Consider the following 9695-nt stretch of genomic DNA (forward strand, 5'->3'; position numbering starts at 1 on the left):
TGGACGCATTGAGGGAGTAATTCCTTGGGTTGCCAACTAGGCAACCTACCATTTTTATTTTATTATATTTTACTTCACCTTTATTTAAGCAGGTAGGCTAGTTGAGAACAAGTTATCATTTACAACTGCAACCTGGTCAAGATAAAGCAAAGCAGTGCGACACAAACAACAACACAGAGTTACACATGGAATAAACAAGCGGCAAGAGCGACATTGTTGATATATACAGAGAAAAGATTTGGCCCGAGAATTGAACACTGTACCCACATAGTCACTGCCAGGGGTCCGGACAACAGGCCCTCCGATTTGACACACTGAGAAGTAGTTGCTGAACCAGGCGAGGCAGTCATTTGAGAAACCAAGGCTGTTGAGTCTGCCGATAAGAATACGGTGATTGACAGAGTCGAAAGCCTTGGCCAGGTTGATGAATAGGGCTGCACAGTACTGTCTTTTATCGATAGCGGTTATGATATCATTTAGTACCTTGAGCATGGCACAGCGGAGAAGGTGCGGTGGGATTCGAATTGGTCAGTGATCTGTTTATTATCTTGGCTTTTGAAAACTTTAGAAAGGCAGGGCAGGATGGATATAGGTCTATAACAGTTTGGGTCTAGAGTGTCACCCCCTTTGAAGAGGGGGATGACCGAGGCAGCTTTCCAGTCTTTAGGGATCTTAAACTATACGAAAGAGAGGTTGAACAGACTGGTAATAGGGGTTGCAACAATGGCAGCGGATAATTTTAGAAAGAGAGGGTCCAGATTGTCTAGCCCAGCTGATTTGTTCGGGTCCAGGTTTTGCAGCTCTTTCAGAACATCTGCTATCTGGATTTGGGTGAAGGAGAAGCTGGGGAGGCTTGGGCAAGAGGCTGCGGGGGGTGCGGAGCTGTTGGCCGGGGTTGGGGTAGGCAGGAGGAAAGCATGGCAAGCTTATTGAAATTCTCGATTATCGTGGATTTATCAGTGGTTTATCAGTGGTTTATCAGTGCAGTGGGCAGCTGGGAGGAGGTCCTCTTATTCTCCATGGACTTTAAAGTGTCCCAAAACGTTTTGGAGTTAGAGCTACAGGAAGCAAATTTCAGTTTGAAAAATGTAGTCTTTGCTTTCCTGATTGAGTGTATGTATTGATTCCTGACTTCCCTGAAAAGTTGCATATCGTGGGGACTATTAGATGCTAGTGCACAGGATGTTTTTGTACTGGTCGAGGGCAGTCAGGTCTGGAATGAACTAAGGGCTGTATCTGTTCTTAGTTCTACATTTTTTGAAAGGGGCATGCTTATTTAAGATGGTGAGGAAATTACTTTTAATTTCCTCACCAGGCATCCTCGACTGACGAGATGAGGTCAATATCCTTCCAGGATACCCGGGCCAGGTCGATTAGAAAGGCCTGCTTGCATAAGTGTTTTAGGAAGCGTTTGACAGTGATGAGGGCTGGTCGTTTGACCGCGGACCCATAGCGGATGCAGGCAATGAGGCAGTGATCGCTGAAGTCCTGATTGAAAACAGCAGAAGTGTATTTGGAGTGCAGGTTGGTCAGGATGATATCTATGAGGGTGCCCATGTTTACGGATTTATGGTTGACGATAACCTCCGAGCCCCTCTGTAAACCGGCTGGTAGCAGTACCATAACCCCAGTTTCCCGGGAACCCCGACTTTCTGTTCCAGTTCTCCCTCGTTTTTGAGCTGCAGCCTTCTTCGTTCCCCTTGGACTACTCGAAGATAGCGTACATTATTACACTGATGTCCGGGAGGGCACTCGCCTGGGTCACGAAGGTGTGGGAGCAACAATCTGCTGCCTGCCTCAGTCTGGAGGTATTCGTGGCAGAGGTGAGAACCACAGCGAGAACCACAGCGAGACGATCCAATTTCTGCTGGTTGAGACTCTGCAGGTTCCCGTGGTATTGTGATTCTCTTGGCTCCAGCAACACAATCCCTCCATTGACTGGGCTACTGGTGCCATCGTGGGCTGGAGCCCATCCTGCCACACTCATTGCCTGAAGTCAGCTCTGCCTGACCCGGGACATCTTCCTGGGGGCTTGGAAATTACCCCGGGCCTCTCCGCCAGCTCCTCAGACTACCAGGACCCCCGGATTTGATTCAGTAATGCCCGTGCCACTTTGCTTCCTCAGCACCGACCGGTATCCAAGAAGGTCAAGCCTGAGGCGCTGGCATGCCGCTATAGTGCCGCGGCTACACCCCCGGAAGCCGAGACCTTTACCCCCCGCTCCAAGATCATTAGCCCCTCTGCTGTTCGTCCTCTGTTGCCCCGTACCCTCCGTATTTTTCCTACCTTTTCTGTGTCTAGAGTCAAAACCATGCCCCTTGTCTTCTGTTTCTAGGCCTCCCCCCTCTGGATTACAGACCTCTGCCTGTCCTTGACCCTGAGCCTGCTGACGTCCTGTACCTTGGCCCCTACTCTGGATTATTGACCCCTGCCTGCCTTGACCTGTCGTTTGCCTGCCCCTGTTACAATAAACATTGTTACTTCACAGTCTGCACTTGGGTCTTACCTTGATACCTGATAATATCCTGTTGTGCTATGTACCACTTCAGCCAGCTGACATGTAACAGAGGAAGCTTACACTGTCAAGAGATTGCCATGAATTTGACAGGCAGCTCGTGGCAAGTAAAATTCTTTATTTCATATTACAGTACACCTGCTGTAATATAAATATGGTAAGAAATTAAATGCTACCGTAATCGGAAATAATTAATGAATGAAATTCATTGAGGTGAGGGCTTTGTATTTTAATGAATCAAATGTATTTATAGAACCCTTTTTACAGGAATGGGCACAAAGTGCTTATACAGAAACAAAGAAGCAAGCAATGCAGATGTAGAGGCACCATGGCGCGGAAAAACTCCTTTGAAAGGCAGGAACCTAGGAGGAGACATAGAGTAACCAGGCTCTGAGGGGTGGCCAGTCCTCTTCTGGATGTGCCATGTGGAGATTATAAGAGTACTTGGTCATTAAGGCTAGATCGTTCTTCAAGATGTTCAAATGTTCATAGAAGACCACTGGGTCAAATAATAATCATAGTGGTTGTAGAGGGTGCAAGAGGTCAGCACCTTGGGAGTTAATGTCAGTTATGTGACAGCATGTGTGGGGTGTTGAGGGTGAACAGCTCAGGGTTCCATGGCTGCAGGCAGAACAGCAGAAACTGGGTCAGCAGCACTACCAGGTGGACCAGGGACGGGGACAGCCAGGAGTCATCAGGCCAGGTATTCCTGAGGCATTGTCCTAGGGTTCAGGTCCTCTGGGAGGGGATGGAGAGAGAGATATGGGAGAATTAGAGGGAGCATATCTAAGATCACACAGGACATCAGATAAGACAGGAGAATTACACCATATACAACAGACTGACTCTAGGCACATATACTATTGCTGCATAGATACAGGAGACTGAGATGGGGGGGGGGGTCGGCTACACTGAAGCCCCATCCAAAGTTACCCCCTGGACAGGGACAATCAGGTAGGATATAACCCCACCCACTTTGGCAAAGCACAGCCCCCACAACACTAAAGGGATATCAACAGGCCACTTACATACTACCCTGAGACAAGGCTGAGTATAGCTCGCAAAAATCTTCCCACCGTATGAGCCCGAGAACAGGAAGGACGGAAGAGCGCAAGCAAGCCAGTGACTCAGCCCCCGTAATGTGCAGAGAATCCCAATGGAGATAGGGGAGCCGGTCAGGCAGAGACAGCAGGGTGGTTCGTCACTCCAGTACCTTGCCGTTCGCCTTCACACCCCTGAGCCAGACTACACTCAATCATAGGCCCTACTGAAGAGATGAGTCTTCAGTAAAGACTTATAGCTTGAGATCGAGTCTGCTTCTCTCACATGGATCAGCAGACCATTCCAACATTTTATTTAGCTCTTTATGAGATTTTAGAGTGTTTTTCTGTAATTACAAGGGATTGGTGCAAGCAGGTCGGCTGCTAGGTAAAGTGTTTACACGTTACACCATATTAATTAATAATTGGTGTTTAATATCATTTGCACTCAACAAAGACATTCAAACTGGCAGCGACTACAGGGCAAAACAGATGAAAATGACATGGCAAAATGCTCACCCATTTAATGACTTGCTGACACTGTCCTCTATATTTTAAATGGATGGGGCACTATAACCACATAGGAGTTAATTTGATACAGCATTCACACTCACAGGAGTAACAAATATAGCCTCTTACAAGGCACGCCTCAAAATAGGTTCACGCTCAGAAACAACCATACCATGCATCCAATTGTGGATAAAAGTTTTTGGGCGCTCTAATGGTACTGTAAGGTACTGTATTTTGAGGCGTGAAATTACAGTACCATTCAAAATACAGCAATTTTCCCACTATGCACCATAATTTACAGTATGCCGCAGTAAATCGTTTCAGAGTTTTTTATTTTTTTTACAGGTAATAATACCTCAAATTACCATATCAACTTGCCTGTGGCATTGACCTGCTCTGTCTGTGGCACTGCGCAGGCTGGTGGAGGAGGCCTTGTCCATGGTGCTGAAGGCTTCGAAGTTTGTACTGTAAAAAAGGAAGCTAGATTCAGTGCATTGAGGTTAGAAATGTTTTGAGCGAGCTGGCTAGGGTTATTTACCTGGAGAAATTGTGTTTTAGCTGGCAACTGCTTATTCCCTTTGCCATAATTGTCTTTTTGGATTGTTTACTGAACAGACATGGCCTTGTATGATGAGAGGTGAACAAAACTGAAGGTGAACAAAACAAAATAAACATTTGTGTGATTGACAGATTGTGTGTGATTGTATGATTGTTTCACTTGTCTTCTGTATGGATATATGCATAGAAAAATGTGATTTCTCAATCTGTAAATTACTTCAGTTTCTGAGTCAGTTTGGCATATGACTCAGACTCATTAGATGGACGTTTGGTGAGGACACAGGTTAGTCAGTTAGATAATGAGAAATTGACAAGTATATAAATGGAACTACATGGACAGCTTTTCAAACTCAAAAGGAGTTAAGTAATATGAACAACCCTTAAAGAGGGAACTTGTGGTCTGTTGTGCGGAATTGCTACCTTTGTGCAATTTTTTTTCTTACATGAAAAGACTGAAGGACACCTTTCTCAAACCACCCGCAGTTTCTCTCTGTCGTTCTCTCTTTGTCTCGCCGTATTCAGAATAATTTATTTAACATATTGCCAGCCATGTATCATTTTAAAGGAGTGACAAGAACAAAGCAGCAACAAAGGCTGCACAATTCTTTATGGTGGTGAAACTGGCCAGGGACTGATTAGTCAATCTCCTGCCTAGTGCTTTAAAGCAGAACGCATGGTATGGGGATAAAATAAAATACCAGGGACTCCAACCATTGAAGTCATTTTAGCTGTAAAATGGAAAGATTGATGAAACCGTCACCAAACAGGGCAGGAGGAATTCAGTAGGTAGAAGTCAATCCCCAGCTCTCAAACCCTCCCAACACACCCACACCCACCACCCCGTGCCCTTTCTTACTTCCTTTTTGTTATGGTCAAATGTATCTCAATTTGACTAATTCATAAAACCAGGAGAGGAGAGACTGGAGGATTACCTGTCACATGTGAATGTAATTGATGTCAGTGAATGGGTGATTAGTACAGTGGCTGTACATCATCCCATCACAACCACCCCACCTAGTCCCATCACAGGCCACAGGTCTTTGTGACAGTATAGATACCCCCCATGAATTATAGAGCAAAAAGCGCAACACAAATGTCCTTATCAATAGACTTACAGGCAGACCCATGGAGAGGGTAGTCACATCAACAGTCTATAACGTCCCTTTTTAAAATGATCCCAACTTTTTTACCTTCGTTACTGGTATGCAATCATTTATGGAAGCAGACACTATGTGAGTAAAATTTTCCAGTGCACAGTGTTACCCTGCTGCGCCAGCTTCCCTTACTATCATGATATCATGGAGCAAAGCCATTTGGAATTATCTCTCCTTTCTGCTGAATAACTATTTGTAGTTGTTTTCTATTATAACTCCATTAAAATGTAATTCCCAGGGGGACATTACTGGGCTTTTGATATAGTTTTCTGTACTGGCTAAACCACCAAAACTGTGCTTTATCAAATACCACACCACACATAAAGATACAATACGCGACCAAATCTAAAATGTGATTCTTCTCACCACAGTGTTGAGACATTGTATTGATTAATGTGACGACTGCTGCTCGTCGAATGATTAATGGTTTATAATTACGTGATTAAATGACTCAGGCAACTATTAACTCATTAATCTGGGGCTCCATGGGAGAGTTTTAGCTATTTTGAGTTTCTATTTCGCAAATTAACTCAAAGAATATCAGAATATAGATTTTACAACAGTTGCTAATTAATCAATTTCCTCTACAGTCTCATTCTGAACGTCTCATAATCCGGGAATCTGCACAATCCCGAGTCTCACCAAATAAGTTCGTACCACACCAGTTGAGTTGATTATTTATTTGCTAAAAAGCTATAATTATAATATAAGATACACAAAAACACAGTCTAGGCTATTGATTAGAACTTAGAACGATAAAACAGGTCCCTAGAGGGCCAACGCGATATGACGTGTGTACACAAAATGGGGATTTCAAAAGAGAGCGAGAGTGAGAGAGAGTGCACGAGAAAAAACACACTTGGGTGCATTTGTCAACTGTGCTTAATTTAACCCTAACCTTGCCCTGAACTGCCACTCTTGTGGGTCAGAATATAATGATGTAATTACGTGTTGAAGGTCTCCAATGTGTGTGTCTGCGTAGACCGGATTCCGACTTCTCTGATGAAGGTCCGTCTTTGGTTACCGGGTGTAACTCTTTGTTTCTCCTCACAACGTCAGTGTCCTTTCTCTTAGTGGTCTGGTTCCTCGCCCTTGCTCTGTAAAGGGGTTTTCGGAGGAGGGCTAATCAGCTGTGTGGATGGTTCCAGCATGGGAAGCAAAACAGTGTAGACACATGTTTCCTTGGAGAGTGGTGACCGGGTGGTCCTGCTTGAATTCATCCCCTTTAGATACAGCTACTCATCCGTAGCATAGGTTGTTAAAAGGTTCCTTTGTCTTCTTCAACCTTGTGTTGCTTTTTCTGACCACTCAGACCTTGGCTGCAGTTCAGTGTCCCTTAGTCATGTTTTATACCCTCGGGTCAGAAATGGGCGTTTCCGCCTTTAGGGCAATTCTCTGGGCGTACCAAGTTATGAGGCAAGGTCTGGATTTTATTCAGATCCAACTTAGACAAATAACGTCACATTTCATCTTTACAAAAACATTCTCTTTGATCTGGATATTTTCTACACAACATACAATATGCAAACAGTAGGCACATGTTAGGAACATTCTTAAAGTTGGTTTCGTTATAATGTCATCCTTTAACCTTTAATAACATAACAAAAACTACATTCATTTTCATATTCCATCTATAGTCATTACCACCATTGTGGCTGACAAAACCTATTTATTGCATGTTATCCATTTATTGCATGTTAATGTTCTGAGGCCAGTTCTCCATAGTGAGAGGACAAAGGAATTTTGTCTGCTGCCTTAAGAATTACAATGGGCGTGAGGTGTCATAAACCCCCCATCTCCATACCTCTCGATCTCTTCCCCTCTGGTGGGTGTGAGATATCTCACTGTAGGATTGTGGTCCATGGTGTCCTGACCCGAGCAGGCCAGTCATGACAACAGAAACAGAATCCCAGAGCAGGACTCAAATACAGTACAGTGCAGGTGTGAAACACATCTTAGTGGGCATATTCTGTTGGAAAAACAAAAGAAAAGTACTAATTCATGCATAAGAAGACATTGTAGTACCAGAGGTGAAAGACATAGTGTCATTATCCTGTGATTTGAGTATAACATATTATTCACTCATCATAGCTTTTTCAGGAAATTAAGAAGGTGTGAATGTGAATTAAGAAGGTTAAAATATATTCAATATTTTTTCCCCTCATCAATCAATACACAATACCCTATAATGACAAAGCGAATACAGGTTTTTTGATTGTTTTGCAAATTTGCAGAAAAACAGAAGTACCTTATTTATACAAGTATTCAGACCTTTGCTATGAGACTCGAAATTGAGCTCAGGTGCATCCTGTTTCCATTGAGATGTTTCTACAACTTAAAAAAAAATATATATATATTTCACCTTTATTTAACCAGGTAGGCAAGTTGAGAACAAGTTCTCATTTACAATTGCGACCTGGCCAAGATAAAGCAAAGCAGTTCGACACATACAACAACACAGACTTACACATGGAGTAAAACAAACATACAGTCAATAATACAGTATAAACAAGTCTATATACGATGTGAGCAAATGAGCTGAGATAAGGGAGGTAAAGGCAAAAAAAGGCCATGGTGGCAAAGTAAATACAATATAGCAAGTAAAACACTGGAATGGTAGATTTGCAGTGGAAGAATATGCAAAGTAGAAATAAAATTAATGGGGTGCAAAGGAGCAAAATAAATAAAATAAAATAAATACAGTAGGGAAAGAAGTAGTTGTTTGGGCTAAATTATAGATGGGCTATGTACAGGTGCAGTAATCTGTGAGCTGCTCTGACAGCTGGTGCTTAAAGCTAGTGAGGGAGTCCACCTGTGGTAATGCACACATCTGCCTATATATGGTCCCACAGTTGACAGTGCATGTCAGAGCAAAAACCAAGCCATGTGGTCGAAGGAATTGTCTTTAGAGCTCGGAGAAAGATTGTGTCGAGGCACAGATCTGGGGTATGGTACCAAAACATTTATGCAGCATTTAAGGTCCCCAAGAACAATTCTTAAATTGAAGAAGTTTGGAACCACCAAGACTCTTCCTAGAGCTGGCCACCCAATCAAATTGAGCAATCAGGGGAGAAGGGCCTTGGTCACAGAGGTCACTCTGACAGAGCTCCAGAGTTCCTCTATGGAGATGGGAGAACCTTCCAGAAGAACAACCATATCTGTATCATTCCACCAATCAGCCCTTTATGGTAGAGTGGCCAGATGGACGCCACTCCTCAGTAAAAGGAACATGATGGCCCGCTTGGAGTTTGCCAATAGGCACCTAAAGGACTTAGACCATGAAAAACAAGATTCTTTGGTCTTGTGAAACCAAGATTGAACTCTTTGGCCTGAATGCCAAGCGTCATGTCTGGCGGAAACCTGGCACCATCCCTACAGTGAAGCATGGTGGTGGCAGCATCATGCTGTTGGGAGGTTTTTCCAGCGGCAGGGACTGAGAGACATGATCGAGGGAAAGATTAACAGAGCAAAGTACAGAGAGATCCTTGATGAAAACCTGCTCCAGAGCGCTCCCGACCTCAGACTGGGGGCGAAGGTTCACCTTCGAACAGGACAACATCCATAAGCACACAGCAAAGACACCGCAGGAGTGGCTTCAGACAAGTTTCTGAATGTCCTTGAGTTGCAGTCTGCAGAGAAGAATGGGAGAAACTCCGCAAATACAGTTGTGCCAAGCTTATAGCGTCATCACCAAGAAGACTCAATGCTGTAATTGCTGCCAAAGGATCTTCAACAAAGTACTGAGTAAAGGGTCTGAGTACTTATGTAAATGTGTCACGTTCTGACCTTTATTCTGTTTATTTTGTATTTATTTAGTGTGGTCAGGGCGTGAGTTGGGTGAGTTTTCTATTTCTGTGTTTGGCCTGATATGGTTCTCAATCAGAGGCAGCAGTCTATCGTTGTCCCTGATTGAGAACC

Source organism: Oncorhynchus kisutch, linkage group LG3 (genome assembly GCF_002021735.2).
Source record: "Oncorhynchus kisutch isolate 150728-3 linkage group LG3, Okis_V2, whole genome shotgun sequence".
Lineage (NCBI taxonomy): Eukaryota > Metazoa > Chordata > Actinopteri > Salmoniformes > Salmonidae > Oncorhynchus > Oncorhynchus kisutch.